This window comes from Thunnus albacares, chromosome 11 (genome assembly GCF_914725855.1).
Source record: "Thunnus albacares chromosome 11, fThuAlb1.1, whole genome shotgun sequence".
Lineage (NCBI taxonomy): Eukaryota > Metazoa > Chordata > Actinopteri > Scombriformes > Scombridae > Thunnus > Thunnus albacares.
Genome location: NC_058116.1, coordinates 29,589,832 through 29,615,694, shown reverse-complemented (window position 1 = coordinate 29,615,694; position 25,863 = coordinate 29,589,832). Strand labels below are relative to the sequence as shown.

Below are 25,863 nucleotides of genomic sequence, written 5' to 3'. Positions count from 1 at the left end.
TGTGTGTTGTGTGTGTGTGTGTGTGTGTGTGTGTAAAACATGGATGGCCTTCCCACATCCACCGTCCTGCCGGGTCTTGTTGCAGAGCCATATGGCACCAAACCGCCCGTCCATCCGTCCGTCCATCCGCGCTCAGAAGACCCTGTTGAAAAAGCAACAGCAAGGTCAGCGCAGGGTGAGACGGCTATTTGAATCCTCACGAAACGACCCGCTTGAGCACATATGCAGAAATAGCGTCGCAAGCAGGGATGAAAGAGGGGGTGGGGGGGGGGGGGGGGCGTCAAAGTCCTGATGTGTGTGTGTGTGTGTGTGTGTGAACGCTGTTGGGTGCGAACGTGGCTCCATCTGTAGCTAATAATGTTTAACACGTTGGAGGCCTCTCTGCTGCAGCTTCTGCCACTCCATAAATCACACACATCTGGTCCACTGATTCCCCACTGCTGGATGCTGGTGGCAGGGACGCTCTCTCTCTCACACACACACACACACACACACACACACACACACATGCAAAAGGCACAGCCAATATGTATACACTCTGAAGTTCACCCAGTCACACACACACTCATTTATCACTGCTTGGGTTTGACTTGTATCTGTGTGTGTGTGTTGTTTCAGGTGTGGAGCCCATTTGCTTAGATACCGGGGATGTAACCGAATATAAATACATGATATACAGATGAACAGTAATGTGCTCTGAGCATATGCGAATAACATTAAATTCTTCCATTTAAATCACACCTCCTCCTCCTCTTAGAGTCATAACTCAGTCAATGCACAGACATCAAACACACTCTCCAAGAACCCGAATCAGAGGAACTCACTTTTTCCAGTAATAGCAGGAGTGCTGACGTCTATCGATGATTAACATCCGTGAAATTTATTTCTAATATAGAGAAAAAAAGGCCCTTATTTTAACTTCAGATCTCTGGTTTTCAGTATCAAAAGTAATCCAGGTGATCGGTGTCTGCACATTTTATATTTGAGGAGCTAACAGGGACGGCTAGCAGCTAATGCGGCGTGACTTTTCAGTGCAGACTGACCAAAATGTGAACAAATATAGACTGAATGAGGCACAGAGGTGTAGATAGTTCAGACATTCATCCTCAATAACTTTTCATTTTTATCAACCGTTTGAGGACCCGGCTTCAAATCCCGGACGAGCCCCCAATATTTCATAACCCGGCTCCTAGGCCATGACAAATATGGGAATGGACACAATGGATGGCAATAAAGTAAAGATATTTATTATAACAAAGTGAACAACTAAAGCAGTAATTTGCGAATATGGAGCGTGTCAGTCAGTAGCATCAGTCGTGTAAGTGTGGGTGTGTGAGTAATGAAGTGTTAAGTGTTGCGGAGTAAAAACAAAACCAGAGTCAAACAAAACAAAATGCCTGTGACTGCTGGCTGCTGTGAGAGAGTCAAGGTGAGAGAACAACGCTGGGAGTTGGCCTTTTATCCTTTACGGCAGCATTAGGCACAGGTGCTCCAAATTCGGCTGGCTGCCACACCCACACTCTCCCAGGTACCTTTTTTATAGACAAAAATATGATAAACACATTACCACACCAGCATCAGCACTCCTGAGACAGGTCAGGCAGGGGCCGTCACATTACCACATTTGTGGAGCGGTGCAAGATAAAGTTTGACTGATGTTCAAGTGTTATTTTTACCTCCATGACCCAACGATAAAGCCGCGCTCCATGAACATCTTGTGTGACCCGACCAGACGGGAAAATGAGGATCTGAAGTTGAGGACAATCTTAAAGGATACGTTCACAATTTTTCAAGTTTTGCCTTAAAACAATAGTCAGGTTCCCACTGGCAAGAGATCTGTTATTGGTCAGTATTAACACTTGGAATGATTACAGCAAACCTCTCTGTGTTCATATGGACGCCTGAATATTGTTATAAAACAGACTTAAAAATTGTGAGCATGTCCTTTAAAAGTGCCAACAGAGCTTTTCACATTTCTGTCTTTTTTCGTCTTTTCTTCTTAAAACCAACAGTCATTTCATCTGGACCTCCTCCCACTGTATGCACAACCTCTAATAATAATTTTTTAATTAAATTAAGCTATGGCCTAATGTGCTATCATGCACACTAATAGTTAAAGTGCATGCTAAATGGCCAGAAGAGTCAGCACCTTTTCTCATTTTTAATCATAGACAAGACATTATTTACACAACCTCCAGTTTTTAAAGAAGAAACCACGCAGATCATTATTAGTCACACAGGAAGGAACCATACACACTTTATTCTTTATTATTTTAATATTTTAGGTACAGGGTTCTAATTGTATGTATATACTGTATAAATGTATGAAGAGCCCACCTATAATTTAAATTAACACTGAATAAATTAGCTTTACATTACACCCCTATTATATATGAGACATTTATTGTAATTTATGTATCTGTATGTTCTTTATAACCAGTGTCACTCTCCTGTATTGTGTGCAGCAATCACATTAGATTTGCTTCTTCTATATTAACGCCAACACACACTGATACATGATACTCTGCAGCCAAAATGCTACATTCACTTGGCGTTATAACTTTATTTTCAGCGTTTTTGTGACTCATGCTATATGCATAAACAGTAAAGTAAGTAACTGTGGGTCGAGCGTGTTTACAGCAGGGGGCTAAAAAAAATATTTACTCCTTTCACTTCAGTTCTTACATGACCTCGATCCTGTTTTAAAGGCGTGTAATGTGTATGTTTCGCTGAACCGTGACGCGACCGGGAACTTTTTTTTTTTTTAAAAAGCTGTAAATGGGGCTCAACATGTCGTCACGGGGTCTTGTAAGGGCAAGCTGCATTAGTAAATGAAGCCGCTGCGTCACATGCAAAACGACAACAAAAAAAGTGTTTTTTCTCCTGCAGGTGATTTGTGGCAAACTGTGTGACAAGCAAAATTAGAAAGCACTTCCTCTTCCATATATTTCAGTTAGCTCGAGCCATTACTAGAACAACATGAAAAATTTCGTTTTTTTCATGACAGGAGCAATTTGGCCCGTCGCTGCGGCTGGCTCATTAGAAACAATATTCCCTGCTTCATCTCACACCCTCCAGGTGCTGCTCTGCTGTAATAAACATTTATTCATCATTTCCCACCGACAAATTAGCTCCCTCGATCAATAGTACATCTTAATTTCAGCCGCCTCACCTTCTGATCGCTCTGCCACTTCGCTCACACTCACCGTCCCAAAACATTGTTTGTCGTTAATATAGTTTGAATTTAAACGCCAATAAAAGGGCGAAAACAGGCTGTCTGGGGGTCCTTGTTTGTGGATGGCTTAATCGATAGCAGTGTTGCTTTGCCTGCTGAGACAATAGACACATTATGTGCAGCTCTCTGTCATAACCCACCATCCTCCCCCAGTGATGAACACAATAATCACCGCCATGTGACGGCTAAGTGGGGCATTCCTGGCCCCCCCCCGCCCGCCCGCCCGCCCTCCTGACAGCCGCCCACCTGCCTTGATTGATGATATTGTTTTTAAAAAGTGAAAATAGTTGAAGGTTTTTACTGAGGGGTGATGTTGGTGGGATGGTGGGGGTGGTGGGTGGGGGGTCCTCTCTCTCTCTCTCTCTCTCTCTCTCTCTCCCCAAAAAAGTCACATTCCACTGGGAATAAAGGACGGCATTGTGGAGGCTAATCCACTTGAGTAAAAGGACTGTTATTCTGTGGTGAGTTTGTGTGTGGGAGAGGGCATCAAGTGTGTTATCTTCTCCTCGTGCATGTGGGTGTGTGTGTGTATTTATTCGTGGGTGCACATATATTAATGCTTATCTGTGTTATGTGTGTGTCTTTAGACATAAGGGCATAAGGTGCTGTTATAAGTCATGTGTGCATGCCTTTTGGTTTTTTCCTGTAACACAGTTGAGTTAACATTCAGTGTTTCTGACCAAAAACACGCATGAATCCTTGAGACTATGGATGTGCAGAAGGCCTGGTATTTGTATTTGTTGAGGCAGCAAAATTATTTGTATTTGTATTCAAATAAAGGTGGAAAGAGGCTTAAAAATCCTGTTTTTGTTTTTATTAGGCTTTTAATTTATAAAATTAAAGTGTTCATGTAGTGTTCTCTCGGGAGCACTTCACTTGTGTCAGTAGTTCTTTATCTCTGGGAAAACCCCCAACTCTGGGAGTGATGTCCAAATTAGGAAATGAATGTGCGTCATGTAGCAGGTGGATGTGACTCCCCTCGTTGAGACCTGCTGATAGACGTAACAGCGGAGCAGAGGAGAGACACTGAGATAGTTGGTATTTTTTAGTTTTTTTTTCCCCCAAAACAAATAATTTTTAAAATATTTGTGTGAAACAAATATTTGTAAAGAAAAAACAACAACACTATTTGTGCTTTGCCGAATAATGTATTTGTATTCGGGCACACCCCTACTTGAGACCTGTGAGACTTTCTCATATTTCTTCATAAACTGAATATTTCAAAACATGCATTGTTTACATTCATGTTTACATCAGCAAGCAACAAGCTTCTACTTCCCTGCAGTTTGCTGGCACATTGCATTCACGTCACCACACCTCAGTGTTGCCAGATGTATAATAATTATTGTATTTGTACAATATCTTAAAGAAAAAGCGTGTAGTCATCCTCTATGCAGCGATGTGCTCCCATAAATACTCACTAATCCAACAAATGTGTATCAATCTCTGGTTGAAAATAGTCCCCAGCAAATGTAAAATGTATTTCTGTCTGAGCCACCGAACTCTGGTAGAAAACATTCAAAAGCTTCGTTCTGACCTTGACAGACTTTAGTTTCCTGAGGAAAAACAACCCGGACTGTGTCTTATCAACAATATCTGACCAGTTTCATATCAACACAAACATCCAGAAATTTATGTATCAAGTCACCCAGAGGCTCTTGTGTGTGTGTATGTGTGTGTGTGTCCTTGTGCTAGTGGAGCAAAATGTCATCAAAACAAAATAAAAAAGTAAAAAACTTTTAGTGTGTGTATGTGTGTGTGTGTTTCTTTGTCTTTGTGTGTGTGTGTGTGTGTGTCTGTGTGTCTGTGTGTCTGTGTGTGTGTGTGTGTGTGTCTGTGTGTCTGTGTGTGTGTGTGTGTGTGTGTGACCAGGACATGTTAAAAGGTCTCCAGTAGCCAGAGAGCGTGTTGCTGTGGTGTGTCAGGTTGTTTCAGGTCTGGACTCCCTGCTGCCGTCGTTCGGGGAGGCTCAAATCTCCTGCAAACCTACTGACCGATGGTCCACACACACACACACACACACTCCAACAGCCCCGCTGTCTCTCTCTTTCATCCTTTCTTCTCTCACACTCCCTCTTTTCTTCGCCTTTACACTGACTCCTCTCATTCTCCCCTCCCCTTCGCTCTAATCTCTCATTTTCTCTTCCATGCACCTTTTTTTTTTTTCATCACTCTCCTCTCTTTTTCTGTCTTTCTTCCTCTCTTCCCCAAGTGCCTCTCCCTTTCCTTTCATTCATCTTGCTTCTCTTTCACCCTAATGCCTCTCACTTCTTTCTCTCTCTCTTTTTTTTTTTTCTTTCCCACTCAGCCTCCTTTTCTCCCCCACCTCCTCCCTCTCTCGATCTCTTTCTCTCTCCTTATCAGAGTTCAGGATGAATAGTGAAAGGCGAGGAGGCGAGGCTGAGACTCAAACCCGATGCCTCGTGTGTGGGAACCTTATTGTAGCCGGCGACTCTGAGAGAGAGAGAGTGAGAGAGAGAGAGAGAGAGAGAGAGAGGTAAGGTATCACACTTCTCCCCCGTATGGTCGATAGAGCAGACCCTCTCATCTTTCTCCTGCCTTGAATGGCATCACTGTGCCAGCCAGCCTGGTGGAGGTGGAGGTGGAGGGATGGAGGGAGGGGGGGAGGAGAATTGGGGTGTGATGCATGACCTGACAAAAACAGAGAAGGAAAGGAAATTTTCTTGTCTCAAATATTTTCAGAAACATATTTCATCGGAGCGTCTACATGAATAAACAGAATAAAGTTTCTGACAAAGTTGGCGTGTTCTGTCAGTCGTCCCAGTTGCTGTTATTGCATTCCTGTGCTTTTGGGTTTGGGAATTGGGTTTGTATCACACTGCATTTCTACGATTAAATATAATTTTGTGCAATTTCAGGAATCTGATTGTATCCCCATAAAACATCTTCTTCCCTCATAAACAATAAATTAATCTGGTTTGTGCAAACAGGAACTGAAGGAACAGGTGAGAAAACATAATATTAAAGATTAGAAAAGGATTGGAAAAATGCAGCATCCTGAAAATAATAATAATAATAATAATACGGCATGCCGAGCTAAAATATGTAACGACTTTACAATCAGCCTGTGAAAACAGCTGACGTTTTTAAAACAAATAAGTCCTTCCTCCTGAGAGGCAGAGAGCATCTCACTTATAAAAGCTTGTTGTGCTGGAAATAGCACACGTTTAATGACCCAAAATGACCAAATTAGAAGGTCATGCTATTCTCTAACACAAGTAATAGTTACACTATCTCACCAAAAGTAGTAATCAGTCTCCAGGCTTCTTCTTCTGAGTGATGTTGGGTGATAACGCTGGTAGACAATAAGAGCTGTCCATATACTTTTGGCCATATAGTATATTCTCAGGGGCATTGCTCCAAATCTGCAGCATTTCTCGCAGCAACTCTCCAAAATTATTACACTGGCAGATATTACATCCTTTTCTCTTTGCCTTTGACTTTGCATAAAGACTTTCAGGACTAGCGAGACACAGGCATTGTGGGAAGCAATTGACTGAGATGGTTTTCCATCTTCTAAACTTGGCGCAATCCCAAGAACAAGCTGGAGCTTTAGGTCATATAGCAGTCTTGACAGATTAGTATAAAAGCTGTAACACGCTGCTTCTAGCTTGTACACTTCTCATTGCAAAGATTTGTTTGCACGACCAAATGAACTGAGAAATATAAAAAAAAAAACAACAAAATGCTTAATTTGGCTGCAACTACCAACAAAGTCTCAGTCGGCAGCCTGAACGAGACTGTTTGCTTTTTCAAAATCACCGATAATCAGACCCGTTTTACTGGATGTGGAGACAGAGAGGCAGACAGCTGAGCGACGGGGGGTATTTTTTCCATTTACGCTCACCTGCCTGCTCGTATTAAGTTCTGCGAGCCTGCGGGTTGAGTTTGCAGGGGCCTGGTTCAACCGGTCAAGCTATGAAAACTCTCCTCCCCCCCCTTTCCTCCAGTACAAAACCTCTCCTCCTTCTAAGCATTAATTATTCAAGCAGAAGTCAATTAGGATTGAATAATTTATCTTCCATGTGTCAATATTTGGTAAACAATCCCGTGCAGCTTTTTACAATCCCCCAAAGTGTCCGACCGAGCTTGTTGCTATGAACTCTGCGGCTGAATGCGGTCGTATAATCACTGCAGTTCCACACGCTAGTTGACTCACTGTGATAGCTCATTTAACCAAGAGACTCGGAATATAACATCATGTTTTTCGGTTGGAAAATTGAGTGAAAGAATACTGACAAGCTTCTTTGTGCGGGGAAGCTAATTACAGCTGGATGAGCCTTCAGGTCAATCCAGCACTTTATGAAGTTGTATCAATTCTAAAAATGCTCCATGAAAAGAAAGAAATGTCATTTCCTGCGCTGTGATATGCTTCATTGAATAAAGTGTGGCAAAGGAAACTTTTCAGCCCGACGTTTTCTTCAGTAATCCATCTTTTTTTGCTTTTGTTTGGCTCCTGTGAAAAGATTCTGGATGTTAAACACTAAACTTCCCTGTCGGTTACACCTTAAACATTAGTGTGGATAGAAATTAAATGATGGAAAACTTGGTGGTTAAAGGAAAAAAAAGAATCACTGCTGTGAATATGATGGTTTCTTAAAACTAGGTCACCTATTTAGTAGAAATGTGCAATTATTTTTGCAGCTTCGCTCTGGTGGTCACTTCCCCTCCAGTCTCTGTATCTGATTCCACAGAGCTATATTTGGCCTCATAAGTTGTAATGATATCACCACATCTGTTGTTTGTTTATTTGTTTGTTTGTTTGTTAGGAAACACACGTTTGCGTCACCCAGCAGACATTTGCCGGCAAATGAGCAGGGAGCTCTGAATGTTCATTTGTTCATTTGCACACACTACCGACACTGTAATGATACAACGCTGGTTGAAAATTGGCAACTTTTTGATGTTTTTAATCAAAATTAGTGATACAAAACCAAAGTTTCAGAGGAACAAACCTGGTAAAAAAAAAAAAACAGGTTTATTACTTTTACTTTTTTGAATGGAAATGCTTCCCTGGAGCTGCCTGGTCATCCAAAAACATGAAAGTCTGGACGAATGCTGTACAAAGTTTTGTGAAGATGCTCTAAAACTGAGAGTACTACACTGTTTTTTTGTAAGGTGAACACAGCCATTAAAAAACTAAAGTAACTAAATGATATTATGGGCCTTTAGAGATATATTATACCTAATGTGTTGACACAAATCAGCAAAACTAGATAAACTTCTTAACCTTAACCCTGACCACAAGGCCCTGCTTCACTAATAGTATTAACATCAACACTATTAGACTGATGACACCATGACATAACCCAGACAACAAGCTCACATCCATAAAAAGCTTCTACAAGGTGGCCTTACATGTAGAGGTCGTCTTTGGTTTATGGGAAACTGTGTATTAAATGCCTCTAAAAATGAAACCAGCTGGGGACATTTGTTGAATGTCATCTCTCTGTCATCCACAAGTCATAAAATGCCCCCCAATATTTTTTAAAAAGAAAAATATTAAAGAAATAGTTTGACATTTTGGACGAGAACATCAATAAACATGAAACTACAGCCTGGTTAGTTAAGCTGAAACTCACCGATGAATGCTCTTAATCTCATTTTTTTTGTGCAAAAGTGACACACAGTTGCAGCGTTACAGAGTTTTATGTACCGGACTATTTCTGAACCAGGTGCAGTGACTTCCTGGAGTCTCTGCTGGTTGCCTGGCAACCTCACAATGATGCCAGGACTCGAGCGGTATTTATTTCTTCAAGTATTTCCCCCAAAATGTTGAACTATTCCTTTTAAATAAACAATATAAGTCAAATTGAATGACATTTGCAACACAATGTCAAGCAAGGTTATGTTGTTATGCTGTATTTTTAGCAAGTTTACAAGGTATCTATTAATAAAGAGCAGCCTGTTTCTGTACTAGATAATAAAAACAACAACGACGGCGACTGAGCAGAACATCACACTGGTTCTAAACCCTGAGTTTGGTAGCAGTGCCAACAGTGAAGACAGGAGGTGGCCAAGTTCACTGCTGCTCCTGAGTGTATAAGCAGTTGTTTGGGCATTAAGAAAATTACATTGTGCTTCTACGGTGAGTCAGTGGTTGATAAGAGCAGCTATTACCAGAATAAATGGATTTATCCCTGGCTGTGTGGAAAAGTCACTTTGGTTGACATCTCTGCATGTGACAAGTGGATTACTGCTCCCTTAACACCTTCCCTCCTCTATTCTCTTTCATTCTTCTTCTTCTATCTGTCCGTTCTTTGTCTCCCTCTCATTCCCCCGCTAATACGTCTCTGTTTTTTTATTTCTATTTAGCATTTTTTACTGTTTTTTTTTGTTTTTTTTTGTTCTGCCCTTATAGTCATTAACGCCGTTCAATATTTCCTCCATCGTTTAGCATTCTGCAGGGGCCGTCCTCCTCCTCTCCCACTTGCTCTGCCTCTCTCTTTCTTCTATTTATGTGTATAATGAAAGCCTCTAATCATATTCTACACACCCACATACCGTATGAGGCTTTAATATTATATGTCTCAGGCAGTAGGAACAACGGAATCATCATATTAACGGTAGCGGCGGAAGATCCTCCGTCGTTGTACGGTAATGCTTTATAATCCGCTCTGTCTATCAAAACTTGCCAATTATTTCTTAGATTGAGTGTAGTAGGAGTGGGATAAAGGAGATGCAACAGATGCCTGAGTGCAGAGGTACAGTTAACACGTATGCAATGGAGAGAAATGACTGTAACATGTATTGGAAGCTCAGACATAAACAGAAGATATCATTAATAGCAAACGGCGACATCGGTGTGAACTCAGGTCAGAAATTATGCATTCTCACTACAAAACAATGTGTTTCCTTTCATTAAAGGATACATCTGCTGATATGCTATGTTTTTTGTTTTGTTTTGTTTTTTTGTTATTGTTAACAAATCGCAGGAAGAGATAAACACCAACAATGGATTGATTCAAAGCCTGATATATCTTTTCATCTGTACAATAAAGCTCCACTGTTGTCCGACCATTAAAAACACATCAATGAACTCCGATGTGGCACCGGGCTACATGTTGCTTTATTACCATGAACACACACACCATCCTGCTGCCAGAAATACTCACTAGTACGACTGCAACTATTGTCATCGATTAATCTGTTGATCTTTTTCTCAATAAATTGTTTATTGTCTGTAAAATGCCAGAAATTATCTTATGGAATCACTTGTTTTCCATGAACAGCTCTACAAAACGCCCAAATGTTCAGAATGATCATTTTACCTTGAAAAATGACTAATTGATTCGTTGATTGATTAACGAATCGTTGCACCTCTACTCACTGATTCACAAAATGTGTATTAATTTAATCTACAGCTCTTCTTCTCCTGTTTGCATGTTCAGCTGTTTTAGAATATTAATATATCAAAAAAATATTTATGTCTTCATTAGGAACCAATAAGTTTGGGGATGAAAACCACAAACAGGCTGAGGTTGTTATTGAGAGATCATATTGTTGGTTTTCGTCTTATAATTTGTCGACAATAACAAAAATATAGAATATTTCCATACTTATCGTATCTTATTTATGCTAAAATGATGCATGCTCAAAACTAAACATTTTATCTATCATTTAATTTCCCTACAAGGTTTCTGTGTAGTTAAAAAACAGCAAATATGATGCATATTTCTAGCAGTTTTTTTGCAGAATTGCTGCAAAATGTCCCAGGCTCTTATAACATCAAAGTGTCTTTTAATGCAAAGTGATTAATTGAAAAATTCAAAATTCTCTGATATTGCACTTTGTCCCTTTGCCTGATTTACCAAATACCAATTTGTGCTCGTCTGTCATCTTGAACGTGCTGCTGTTTAAAGCTGTTTTTAGACAATAACTATAAATCCATCACCTTCAACTGTAGAAGAAGCATTTGTCTGTGACTCAATACTTAATATTCCTCCTACTGATGACATAAATCAATAAATTTGGATCACAATTATGTGGTTTGACAAAATAATCCCAAATCAAGGCCCACTTCCTAGCATTTTCCCCGGGCTTTCAACCATATCACACGGTCTTTATCAGCAGATGGAGTTTACTCAGTTGTCATGGAGATGAATCTGCTGACATGTGAGCTCAGAAGCTGTTAGGTCTTCATCTGTGGCACTTTTAGTACCTAAAGATAATGTCATGTGATTGAAAGCTCCAGAAAAAAAAAGAAAGTGGCTCTTGAGTTGGAACTGTTATAGATTCATGTTTTCTAAACAGCTGGGAACTGTAGTTTTTACCAAACAGTACTCAAACAGGGGGAAACAGTGGTTTTAATGGGGACTATTTTCAGCGGCGGATGAATCCACATTCGGTGCTTGAGTAGCAGCAGGACGGTGTGTGTGTGGGATCGAGTGAAAATAAACTACAGCGTGTGTGTCCGTGGTAGTGAAGGAACATGTCACCCAGTAACAGTGTAGCTAAAATAATGAATATATACTGTATTTTTACAAATATGAGGATGCACAGAAAACAAACAAACAAACAAAAAGCAACAAGTTAGTACGACATGATCACCGTAAATATGAACAGTTCACTGACATCATTTCACATCACTTCGGTACACCAGTTTTCCCAAAACGTAAACAGTTACCTCTTTCTCTGGACACCGGCGTGCAAACACTGCACAGTGCAGCTGAGCCTTAATTACATCGTGTATGTGTATTTACTCTGTGTGTATTTACTCATGCGCACGTGTGGATGTGTGTCATTTCCTCATCATCAGCTCTCTTCAGTGTCCCAACCCCAAAACTAAATAAACACCCCGACACTTTGCCTGCCTCTCTCTGTCTCTGTGAATAGCTTCTCTGTGGTCCGTTTCTCGCTGTGGGGTCCCGTCTGTGGCGAGAGAGGCTTCTGCGTCATTAAACCCTGAACCGCTGCAGGTACGACCTCTCTGGCACTGGAGTTAAGTAAGTGCATGTGTTGTTATCCATAAAGTAGCCATAAATTTCATGCGCATCTAATGCAAATGAAGCATCAACAAGCTACTCTACCCTTTCAACAACCTGAGACAAAGCTGCATTACGTTACTCTGAAAATTTGTTAGAAAATGAGACAATCTTGCACTAAAATACAATATAAACTGATTGGTGCTGCAGTATTAGCTGGTTTTGTGGGCCTGTCTCTGTATCAAAATCTCCTTTTTATAATTATAGTTTTTTTTAAGAGTGTGCACATGGTTCATCACTTCTAATTAAATTGTATTTTATCAAATTACCCATTGAAAACCTGGGGCCAGGTAGTTATTCTACCATACTTAACTATTCTGGTCTCCTGGTCTGGTGGGCGTGTAATGAAACTAGTCTAATGTGTAATAGAGGCCACAGGGTTCAGGAACAATGCTTAGACGGCTGTATGGAGAAGTCAGGGATGAGGGTCAGGGATGAGGGTGTGAATTGAGGCCAAATGACACGTTTTTTTTCGAAATAAAATGAATATTGTGTCAAAAAGACAATGAAAAATGACAAAGACAAAGTTATTTTAAGGCAATTCAGACGCTAGACAAGACTGCTTTTCCACACAGATAAATACAAACATACAGGAAACACTGTCACAGTTGCCAGACACCAGTTTCACTGTTGAGACGTGAATAAATTAGACTATTTTACAGATTAGATGATCTACACCTGCTGTCCCTTCAGCTCCGATGCTTTACAATCTGTAGAAATGTTCATTACACTAAGTGATGTAACATTAGAAGGTTTGACCCAATGTGATGGTGAGATACTCAGGTAAGTGGCTGGTGGTCTTTAACATTTAATCCCCTTTCTACACCTGCATGTTATTTATATTGGACAAAGGGTTGCAATGGTTTTGTCTAAACTGCAATATCTAATCAAGAAAAGCACTCTAGACCAGTGGTCCCCAACCCCTGGGCCGCGGACCAGTACCGGTCCATAGGTCATTTGGTACCGGGCCTCACAGAAAGAATAAATAACTTACATTATTTCCGTTTTATTTATTATCTAAGTCTGAACAATGTTTTATTTTCTATGATTTACTCAAGACGCTTGTCTCGGTCACGTTACCATAGCGACCAGAGAGCGTTAGGGGGGGCAGAGAGGATGTTATTCATGTTATGTTGTTGGCGCAATGTTACGAGGACGCTGCTAATAAAGTTGCATACGAGTACACAGTGGATTCAGGTTTATTATTATATTTAGAAAATACCACAGTTTTTACGCCGGTCGTATCATTTTAGTTCGTTGTACTTATCCGCCGCACTTTAAAGGCCGGTCCGTGAAAATATTGTCTGACATTAAACCGGTCCGTGGCGCAAAAAAAAGGTCGGGGACCTCTGCTCTAGACCCTTAATAATCAGTAACTTTACCCATTTTTTGACATCAGTTAGATATATTTTTTAACACCTACTGGTTTTTATTATGTGAAAGTTAAAAATAACATCACTTGTTTTTGTTTTATCCAGCCGGGACAAAACAGAAAGTAATTTTCACACAGGTTATGTTATGTTTTATTAACTAGATGATAGTTTGTGTGTGTGTGTGACTGTATTTTAGGTCCCAGAGACGTTCTCACTTCTTCCTCCACCGTCAACAAACCTGCCTTCACTGTAATAAACTACAAAGTTCCTTCTCCGTCCCATAATCTTTTTCTTTCTTTCTTTCTTTCTTTCTTTCTGCTTCCCTCTCATTCTCACACACACATACACACATACGCTCACTCCTGGGGCCAATTAGTCAAGTTGAAACGTCTTCATTTTTCATTTGAGTGTTCAATGATCAGTATAATTGGAATTAATAAGCCAATTTCATTTGGCAGAGATGGGAGTTTTTGGCACTTGTTTTGAGCACCCTCACAGTCGGTTACGGGGGAGGAAACCACAAAACAAGGGTCTCATTAACTGGGTCAATTACAATCGAAACACATCACCTTATTAATCTTCCGCCGCCTGGCATAATAAAGATACTTTAGTATGCTTATCAGGCTGCTGTTTGTGCTGTATAGTATTCACCGACTACATCATCCCACAGCACATACTGTCTGCTCGCTGTACATCTTCAGAACAAGAGCTGAGACCAGTTTTATAATTCTGATGGCGTTTAAGATTTGTTATGATGTAAACAACGGAGCTCTCAATTATTATTATCAGTATTTCTTTTGTACGTTTATAGTTTAATCGCTGTTGGTTACTGTGATTACTAATCAACGTGAGCTGAAATATCTGCTGTTATCCAACACATTTATATACATTTTACAGAACTGCACAAAAACCACATGAAGGTCTGACATTATTCATATTGATGTCATCACCACGTCCAACCTTTCCGTGTGTCACTAACGACATCCCAGGCAGGTGCACGTCTTTACAGGGAGATCTATATGGATTTGAGCTCCTTATAGTCTCATAACTTGATATGCAAAGGACACTAACAACCTGGAAAAGCGTGATAAAAGGCGGTGTAGCATTTTCTATAATTGCAATGTCCTCCAGGATCACTTGTTATCACATGACCAAAGAGCCACATTAAACCTGAGGCAGTTCCATCTGCAGTGAGATGCTGTCAAAACCTTCAAATTATTTTCTCACACTGTTCCCAGAAAGGTTAAAACTTGTATGCACTAGGGATGTGCAGAAAGCCTAGTATTTGTATCTGTATCTGTATTTATTGAAACAGCAAAAGTATTTGTATTTGTATTAGAATAAAAGTGGAAAGAAGGTTAAAAATCCTGCTTTTTAATTTTAGAAAATTTAAGTGTATCTCTGGGGAACACCCCCAACTCCGGGACTGATGTCCAAATTAGGAAATGCGCGTCATGTAGCAGGTGGATGTGACTCCCCTCGTTGAGACCTGCTGATAGATATAACAGTGGAGCAGAGGACAGAGACTGAGATTGTGATGTAACCGACCTGTGTTTTTTTTCTTCTCAAATACAAATAATTAAAAAAATATATTTGTATGAAACAAATATTCATACAAAAACCCACTATTTGTGCTTTGCCGAATACCGTATTTGTATTCGGGCACACTCCTAGTATGCACCAATCATTCATGATGTTTGTAAGTTAAAAGCTAATATATTTATAAAGTTCTAAGACTGAAACTTTTGAATAATGCATACAAGTCTGAGAGATGGATTGAAAGGAAGGCAGTATTTGTATCTGTATTGGTGATTTAACTTTGCAGAATGGATAGCGGCTTGTTTGTCTTGCTGGAGTTAACTCTTTCGAGATGTGAAGCTGTGGATATAAGGAGACTTTTCATTGAGAGAGATGTTTGTGTGTCGTTTCTACTCCGGGGAGGCGGCTTCCCTCTCTGCCTTTCATCCTCAGCCTTCCCACACTCCTGTGGATGAAGAAGAATGTCTCCTCACACATATTTACTCTCAACACATACCCTCTCCCGCTCTCCCTCCTTTATCCACACATACAAAGGCCTACACTCATGTACTCAAAAAAAAAAAAAAACCAAAACAAAACACAAACTGTTCCCATCTCACTGTAATATGAACAGACATGTTCACACTGCTTCTCATTTAGATGTCACGGCACTGCCTTGGCCTCCTTTGCTATATTAAAAACTCCACTCCTATCATTGTCAAAGCCATAAGCAGATGGTGGCGAATCTGCTTGGCTCTCGCTGAGGTCATGTGAAAGCTGCTTTTTTTCTCTCTCTCTCTCTCTCTCTCTCGATTTATTTTGGAGAACTTCATATTCCTCTCTCTCTCTCTCTCTCTCTCTCTCTCTGCACAGAAAGGACGTCTCATCTACGTTATGACACATCTTTTGTGAGGGTGCGAGATTTTTGTGTTTCTTCGCACCATATTCTTCACTCCCTCGGGAGTGGTATTTCTGTGTGAATTTACACTCTCAAACACGTTATAAATAACCCTGTTTGCAGCTAGTGGTTGACTCGCCTATCTGTCGCAGTGATCTCATCCAACGCCACGTCTCTCTCTCTCTCTCTCTCTCCAAGAAGGTTGGAAGATATTTAAGACATCCGCTACGGCGCGGTGCTTTCACCATACGTTAAATCCAGAACGCAGCAGCCAGACTGTAGGTAGGGAACACATCACACTAGTGTCGGCCAACCTACATTGGCTACCAATAGCTTGTAGAATTGATTTTAAAATTCTTTTAATTACCTATAAGGCGCTACATATATATATCTAAATTACTGTGTCTCCTGACCATGGTGACATCACTGAGGTCTACTGATCAGTGCCGAAATCCAGGCTTAAGACCAACGGTAAAACGATAAAAAATGCGGAGTCATGCACTTTATTTGCATAATATCTGATCACTCTCTGTATTGCTCTCACTGTTTTTATTGTTGCATCTGACTTCTGTGTATTTATTATGCTTTTACTGTTTTGTATTGATGATGTTATGTGTTACACTTTTTTTAAAATTTTATTCTATTTTATCTCTCTCGTTTAATTTGCATTGTAAAGCACTTTGTAACTCTGGTTTTGAAAGGCGCTTTATAAATAAAGTTTACTTACTTACTTGTGACTGGCAGGGTCAGTGTTAATTTGACTTGTTTAGTTGTAAAAGCAGAGCTGTAATGGTTTTATTCAATCAGCTGTGACATCAGGGTCAGTGTGTGTGTTTAACCTATATTTGATGCCACTTTCTAAAGAGGCATAATGAGGGTTTGTAAGTTGTGACTAATGTCTTTATAAGCAGTCAAGGCAGTTAAAATTTGGTCTTCTATGGTAAGAAATGTTGATGTGTCATTTAAAAAAAAAAAGTCTGAAGTTATAAATGTTGTTTTGGCCTACATTCTTGGGTAAATGGGAGTCTTCCTCTTTAGAAGTTCAACAGTTAGCTAAAACAGACAAAGCGAGTGTCATGTTGGAGGAAGATAAACATCAGCTAAAAGTACTTTTCACAACCTGGTTCTTTACAAGTTCAGAATTCGGGTAAACTTTATTGATGTTGACACACACACACACACAGCAGCAATTTGATTTGTGCTTGTCTGTAGCTCTAAATATACACACAGAAAGTCCATACTGACCTCTTTCCTTCTGTGACAGAGAGGATAGTAAAGAAAAGGAAAATAACAGGTTTTTTGTCAGTTTGTCAATATGGAACAAATCACAACTGCAGCTCTGGTGTCTCATCTCGGCCAGGTCCTGGTCTAAGCCTTGCAAAAAAAAAAAAAGGCATCTGACCTCACTGTTAATATTAGTCAACAACAACAAGAACGTAGCACATAAGGAGGAGATCAGGGTGGTGAAGGTATCAGCAGAGTAATGACGGATATAATAGTGGTCATAAAGGCCGCCCCGTACACCTGTATGAATATGATTGGATGTTACTGCTGATGTTGTAGCATGAATAAAGCAGCTGATGCAAGCATGACTTCAGCATCTGAAATAGCACAATCTAGTCACACAGCCTTTGCATTGTAAGGCATGGCTGAGCAAGCTAATCATTATATCAGGGTGATTAGTAATCCAATTAAGGAGAATCACACTGTGACTTTCTTGGAGGACAGCGTTTCTTAGCATCTTGGCGCGTTTGAATGGTCTTCCTTTAATCTGCTGAAATGGTCGAAACTAAAGAGGAGAGTCCGGGCAGTTTCTTTAAACCGTCGCTAATGTGCACGAACCTTGAATGTATCTGTGAGGTGAGTTTTATCAAGAATACGTAGCCGTCTTGTCTAAAGCCGAGCCACCACCACGAGCCGACGCCGCCAAGAAGTATGTGAGACGGGGCTGCAGCAGCTCTCCAGACAGGCAGAAATCAAAGAGAGCGGGATACGTGCAGAGGACACGGCAGAGGGGAAAAAAGATCACGACCGTGGGAGGCTGCGTCGCCATCGGCCGGATGTATGTCACACTTTCTCCCACTCACACACTCACTGAACAGCCTCCGGCTCACCAGGCTCTCTCCTTCTCTCCTCCTCCTCCTCCTTCCCTTCTCCTCGCCCACACACACTCGGACACAGTCAGGAAAAGAAAGAGAGAATAGTCGGTGTGCCTATGTTCCCTCTCGTCCGAGTGTAACAGGGTCAGTTTAACCCAGACCGCCATCTCCACACAGTGTTAATGAGCAATTTTCCTCTTGTCTTGTAAGTTAAGCAGACAGGCTGCAGCACCATAATGACAATAAGCTTTTTTTTCTGTATTAAAAAGGAAAAAAAAAACATATTTTTATTTGCCAAGATTTAACAGCAGAAGTTCAGCAAGTGAAACACTTAAGTGTGTGATGTTTCCAAGGTTTTAAATAGAGCAAAGATCCAGGAGGAAATGGGAAAACGGAGAGCGAGAGACTTTCAAACGAAAACCTATCTGCATGCATGTAATATTTCTCTGGGGTACGACTCTGGTTTCCTTGCACCATATGGATTTAGTTCCAGATTGCACAATGAATATCTTCCTTCCTAAAGACCTTTGTCCCAACGAGGGGCTCGGTATCAGTCAAACACCCCGAGTTATGCTTTAGATACGCTCCTTCCTCATTTGAGCCGGTGTCACTCCCGTCGGACTATGATTTGTAATACTGTCGGAGCCCGATAAGATATGTGACTTTTTTTTTTTTTTTTCCCCAGCGATATATCTACCCGTGAGGGTTATCGCGAGTGATACCTTTAACTTGATCAGGCACGGTTTGGAACCAGAATATGAATGCATCCGCTTCCACCAGCTCTACCTGTTAGAAGTTTGCAGCGTATCGCCGGGGGAGCTCAACGACAGTCGATGTTGGAAAGCTGTCTCGGTGCACACGGCCCTTCTCAGTTGAAACAAGATTTTTTTTTTTTTATGCACATGCTTCTTCGACACTGACAGACCATGATAAATAAACAAACTTTTACTCAGTGTGATATCTCTTCCTCTCTCTCTCTCTCTCTCTCTCTTTCTTTTTCCAGATTCCTCTCGGGTGTCTGAGTTCTAGTTTTTTGTGGGCGAATGAAGTAGGACAGAGCATGACAGAAATACAGTCAAAGCAGATGGCTTTATGTCTCAATCCTTTGCCCAATATTTCATCCCAGCAGTGAATTTCCGGGGGGTAGGGAGGAGGTGGGGGGGGGGGAGGGGGGGGGGGCGCTGAGAAGATGGCAAATATGAGATGTCGTTACTCCCGACAGTTTCTGAGTTACATCAATGTTGCCTTCATTACTTCACGAGACAAGTGCCAAACATTTATTACCAGCTATCAGCCAATAATTTACACAGCTCCAGTAATACAATTAAGTGAGACTAAATCTGTCACTGTTCCCTCTATATTAAAACAACTTACAACATAATGCTAAATCAACTCGTTGTTATTTTGCAGTTTGAAGCAGGCAATCTGGTCGAATGTGATCGGTGGCGGCTGGAGATACTTCATTATCTGCAGCAGGAAAAGTACATTCCAACAGAGTATTCGCTGTGATCTTGTTCTTGTCTGACTCTACTGGGGGGGGGGGGGGGACCCCACCCGCCCCCCGTCCTCCCCAACTCGGGCCCGTCAAACTCCCCGACTCCCGAATGGCAGCGCAGATCTCGAGCTCTTTGACGGCGCGCCCGCACTACGAAAAAGCACGCCGGTCATAAATATAAATGACAGCATTAATAAATGATGACCTCTTATTCAAATTCCTCATTATGCATGCAAATAGGTTTAAAGGGGGGGAAACACGGGCAAAGTGTGGTCTAATGTGCACAGTGTAATTGTTACAAGGGTGCTGACCCGAGATCATTAATATTAATTCACTACCTTGTTTCAGTCTGTTCTCCTGCACAGCTGATGACCTCAGATATGAATGGGTTTGATTTGAGTTTTCATTCATGTGCAAAGTCTTTGGAGCTGGTGATTGTGTGTGCCGCTGAAAGGACACACTGCATCGACTATTAGGCCGCTATTCACCGAATTAGATTATGGCTTCGTTATTTTCATTTAATTCCATTTCATTATTAAGACATTAGGTTGAAAATGGCATAATTGTTTCTGGCTCCTATTGACATTTATAAAAGAAACTGACTGCACAAAAAAAATAAAAAACTACCAACCACGGCCAACTGTTTAGCTGTAATAGTTTGTATAGTCGCCAACAGTGTGGGCCAATAATTAATACTGGAAAATTAATGACAAAGAAGATGACATTTGAATATTAACACCGTGCAAAAATATTATTTGTATTTCTTACTCCACTCCATCAGTAATATAGGACAATCTATTAGAACAGTAATGACGTAAATGTGGCGTCCCGGGGGGGAGATTCAGGAATTCACACTGACAATGTTGTTTGAATCCAACTGGGAACCATTTGTTGCACGTCATCCCCGTCTCTCCCCACTCCTCGTGTCATGGTAATGACGGTATGAGATATTTATGCCAGCCACTAACACTAAAGCGTCACAGTTTTAGCTGACATTTCAATCATTTACTTCATTGTCTCTTTATCATAATTCACTAGCAAGGACCACTCCATCAACAAGATGTGTTTGGATGATTTATTAAGGAAAACGATTGATATGCGTAGTTCTTCCGGTTGCTGACTGCGTGGTGGGGGATCCGCCACGGAGAGGAAGAATCATGAAGAAACAGGAAGAGAGAAATAGGGTTGGGGGGCACAGAATACACGAGTGGAAGAAGAGGAGGGGGGTTAGGTGGAGGCGTGGTCCTGCTCTCGAAACTTCGCTGAATAGCTTCAATAACTAAGGTTCCTTCCAGACATGCACCCCCTCAGGAAAACGTGTTGGCATTTTCTTATATGTTGGTCCTTTTTCTGAATATGTGTCCAAATCATTTTTACATGAGTCATGAATGAGTCAAGCTACCAGCAGAGCAAGGTTTAATACACAGAGAGACATAAAATGCATGTTTTGTTCTACTTATCAGCACTCTTTAAATTTATAACTCAATAATGATCTCATTTTCACAAAGAAAATAAACTTGACAGAATAGTCTTGACAGAATGTCCTCCCAAGAAAAACAACAAATCCCCCAAAACAAAAAGTTTAAGTGAGGGAACAAAGGAGCCACACAGTTTGCAGAGGCTGATGTTGATTTAATCGCTGGGCTTTTGTACTAATTCTTTTTCAAATTCGACTCCTATGGTCTCTACTAGTGGTGTGCCTGAATACAAATATGTTATTCGGCAAAGCACAAATAGTGGGTTTTTTTGGGGGGGTTTTTTTTACAAATATTTGTTTCATACAAATATTTTAAAAATTATTTGTTTTCTGTGAGAAAGAAAAAAAAAAACATGTCAAATACCAGCATGCAGGTCAGTGACATCACTATCTCAGTGTCTCTCCTCTGCTTCGCTGTTACGTCTGTCAGCAGGTCTCAACGAGGGGAGTCACATCCACCTGCTACATGACGCACATTTCCTAATTTGGACATCACTCCCAGAGTTGGGGGTGTTCCCCAGAGATAAAGCTGAACTACTGACACAAGCTTTATGAACACTTATCATAACACTTTAACTTTCTAAAATTAAAAGCCTAATAAAAACAAAAACAGGATTTTTAAGCCTCTTTTCACTTTTATTCGAATACAAATACAAATACTGGGATCTCTGCACATCCCTAGTAGGCTACAGCTGTTATTAACTTTAATAAAACTACTAGCCACAACCAGTTTCTCAACACATACTGTGGTTATCCAACTACAGTAACAAGCTGTTGTTCCACCTTTATTCGAATACAAATTCAACAACAAATAATTTTGCTGCCTCAATAAATATAGATACAAATACAAATACCAGGCCTTCTGCATATCTCTAATCTCTACATTTGTACCTTCTGCCTCCAGGAAATAGACATTTGCTCGCACTCTAAAGTGTAATTAAAGTATCTTTATATTTTTTTGAGAATCATATGATCGTAAAGTTAAATGGAGAATATGTTAGGATCAACCACAGATTCATTTAAAATAATCGGTATTCACTAAAAGTAAATGTGTCCTATATTCTCAAACAATGATGGGAAGTCACATGACTTTGACACCATGAACATCCTCAGACACCACCCTGATGAAAGCAAGATATCTGGTGAGAAAGCCTGGTGTGACAGAGAGGAAATAGATGGGGGGAAAAAAAGTGGGATCACATTATTTTTCTTTTTCAGTGAGCACATGTGAGATGGGTCATGATTCACTGTTGACACAATGATGTGAAATCAGAGGAAAGTCCCCAGCAGTACCAAAGAAAAAAAAAAAAAAGATTCACAAAGCACATCCTGCCTGTCCAGATGTATAAGAAGTACGATAGGATCTCAAACTCTGAAAGAATCGTTCAGTATAACGATCCAACGTGATGATGGTGACGATTTTAAATATAACACCAATTACATTCTATCACAGTCAGTTTGAGAGATGTGCTATAAAACAAGTACCCGTACCACACAGCTTTACTCAAGTTCTCCCTTTCATCAGCAGCATTAGGATGTGATAATGAGCAAACACTGTAATCCCACCAATTAGCTGACAGCCGCACCTACCCCCACATTTCCTGGGCTTGTCTGTGTGAGTTTGATAATTGGAAGTTTGATGGGGGGGTTCTAACACCAAATTTTCAGCATGTTTGAGATAAGTGTCGGAGGAAATGTTGGGGAGTTGTTCTAATATCGGATTGCAAAAGATGCAGAGGTGGATGACATTGTTGATTTCTTCTTTTCTAGTTTTATCATGCAATCAATCCTCCTTTGTTTCAGCTCACAGAGGTTTTCGGGGGTTTTTCTTCTATGGATGTTTGATATTAGGTCTATATCTTGACAAGAGAGGTGTAGTCTGATTTCCTCTGTTGTTGTGTCTACACACACTGTGGTTGGAATGTGACTTGACCTGGAAAGACAGTGGATGGCTGAGTTATAGTTGGGGTTTTCTGAGAGGAGTTCACTGCATGTAATGAACGCTGCACGATATTCATGGCTTTTAAATGAATGATTTGATAGAATAATTCATATATAACAACCGCTAACTATGATGTACATCCATGTTGTAACATTCTACAAAACAGTGAAAAAGAAAGTGTGTGTGTCTGTCTGCCAAACCTCTTGCTCAGCCCTAGTTTCTACTGCTGGATGCATTTTTATAAGAAAGAGCTGGGTTCTTTTACACAGCATATTTTAATGAAATACACTCTCCTGTGCTAAAACCCTCTAAACAATTACAAGCTAATTAGATAACAGGCTGGATTGAACTGGGCCAGATAAACCTCCCAACCTTTTTTGCAAATGCGCTTTGACAATCGCCACTTTTCAAAAACAAATATGCACATGACTAATACACATGATGCTGATAAATACATTAATATAACAACAACAAAAGGCTAAACAGCTGCCAAACACAGGTTGGCATCATGTAAAAACCACACAATACACATAATTATAATACCTCATATTGGGGACTGAGTCATAGTATTGATACTAAAATGTATTATTATGTTTTTATAGCATTTTTCAAGCTAGCACTAAGTGTTCTCCAGTGCAGAGAGACAACATCAAAAGTTAATCCTAGATATAAAAACAACAAGCAAATAAAGAACAGCAGGATTAAAATCATCCATAAGGTGAAACAATTTCTTTTAAAAAGACAAAATCTTGCAGTTACACAACAAAGCTGCATTTTGTAACACATAAGTCTATAAAACGTCAGTGTCAGTAGCCTGAATACTAACTGGAAGACTGTTTCAAAGCCGAGGAGCCGGTGTACAGCAAAAACTCAATGACCCTTTGACCTTTACCTGAACAGCTAACAGGCCCAATCCAAGAAGATCTAAGAAGCCTTTTTTGGACAGTGAGGAGTAAAAAGTTCACTGAAGTACTCAGGCGCCATGTAAAGCCTTGTAAGTAATGAGAAGGATCTTAAAAACTTACTCTAAAAGAACTTGTTAAGTGCAAAGAAGCTACAAACCCGAGGTGAAGTGAGAAGTGTATTTGATCCCAGTCATTTTTCAGTCCTCTCTTGCAACTTGTTGAAACTAAGTGAAGTGTCAAATTGGCAGGAGCTGATGTAATACATGAACTCCCACAGTCCGGTTGCAGTGCCTTTAGCCAACACTAAGCTATATATGCAATTGCATCATTTTCTCATCCCCAACTCGTCAAATACACCAATATGTTGCATACAATCATCTTGAAATTAGAAGGGCTTGATTGACAATGAATTCAAGAAAGTCCTGCAAGTTTCTACAAAGTTGGATCAAAATTCGTTTCTTGACCAGTAAAACTTTTACACCGGAGTGGATTTAAGTTATACAAAGTTACAAGTGGTTTATGTATTGATAAATGTCAGCCAGCCTCTGAGAAAACATTACCCAGCTTGCATCACTTCTTCCATCACCGTGACTTTGGCTAGATGTCTCGTCCCCATGCGCATGTATGACCTTCGTTGTTTCCTGTGAACATGGAGGTTTATTTTGGAGAGATGCTGTAAGCATGAAACGACAGTAAAAACAGAGTAAACAGTGCAGAAAGTATAACACAGAGCATGAAGAGAGAAACAAGTGATAAGGATGAATGGAGAGAGTCGGTTATAACAAGCTCTTACGTTGGTCTTTGAACTGCAAGGAAACAGCATTAGACTATCAGTGCATGCATATATTTTTGAGACTGGAACACTACACCACTGATATCTATTGAGCAGCCCTGCATGTGCAAAACTGACGTTAGAGTGTCATATTTTAAAGTGTGTGGCCGCTGACCAAGCTGCTGTATTTGATGAGTTGAGATTAAGAGAACGTGTTGGCAACTGAATGTCTAATGTCTTCTGTTAAGGTCTAGTGAGTTTCCTGTAATCCTGGAGGTCCAGAGGCTTATTGGCTGCATGGAAATAATATATAAGTATATATAAAAATAATAAATGTAATTAATTGTACCTTGCTAATGTTGTAGGCTATAGGGGTGTGCAAGAATACAAATACATCATTCGGCAAAGCACAAATAGTGGGGTTTTTTTGTACGAATATTTGTTTCATACAAATATTTTTAAAAATATCTGTTAGTTAGAGGTCCTCTGCAAAGAGGTGAAGAGTAAAGTTTTATCTCAGTAGTCAGTACAGTTGTCTATGATCTGAGAGACTCCAGTTCAAGACCAAGTTTATTCATAAACACTTATTGTAACACTTAAATTTTCTAAAATTAAAAGCATATTCGAATACAAATACAAATAATTTTGCTGCCTTGATTGAGACTGTGCAGAAGGAGACCATCCACCCCACGAAGTCATACAAGATGAACTCGTCCTGTGCTGACATCCTCCCCTTTGCATCATACAAGTGGACCGTCTCTAGACCGTCTCTGCTCGCTGACTCCAAGGATGTGATGGACAGCTCCACAAATACAAATACTGGACTCTCTGCACATCCCTTGTAGGCTACAGCTGTTATTAACTTTAATAAAACTACTAGCCGCAACCAATTTCTCAACACATACTGTGTTTATCCAGCTACAGTAACAAGCTATTGTTTAATATCTAATGTAGGCTCAGTATTGTCCCACTTGACAACAGATAACGTAACAATTTGTGTTTAAAAGTTAAATTATGCAGCAATTGAGGAACAAGAGCCTTCTAATATGACTGCCAGAGAGTTTAGTTGGACTCCCAGACGTCTCTTTGCGGAGGTATTTTGGGCACATCCGGCTGGGAGATGAGCTAGTCACTGCAGGTCACT

At 40.3% G+C, this 25,863-nt stretch overlaps 1 long non-coding RNA gene across 1 annotated transcript; it reads left to right on the top strand.

The window, feature by feature from the left end:
• The first annotated feature begins 11,299 nt into the window (after positions 1-11,299).
• On the top strand, positions 11,300-22,156 carry LOC122992658. Its single transcript, XR_006406096.1, has 3 exons — positions 11,300-11,391; positions 14,403-14,412; positions 22,146-22,156. It is a non-coding gene; the product is annotated as an uncharacterized LOC122992658 (long non-coding RNA).
• Positions 22,157-25,863: the final 3,707 nt, after the last annotated feature.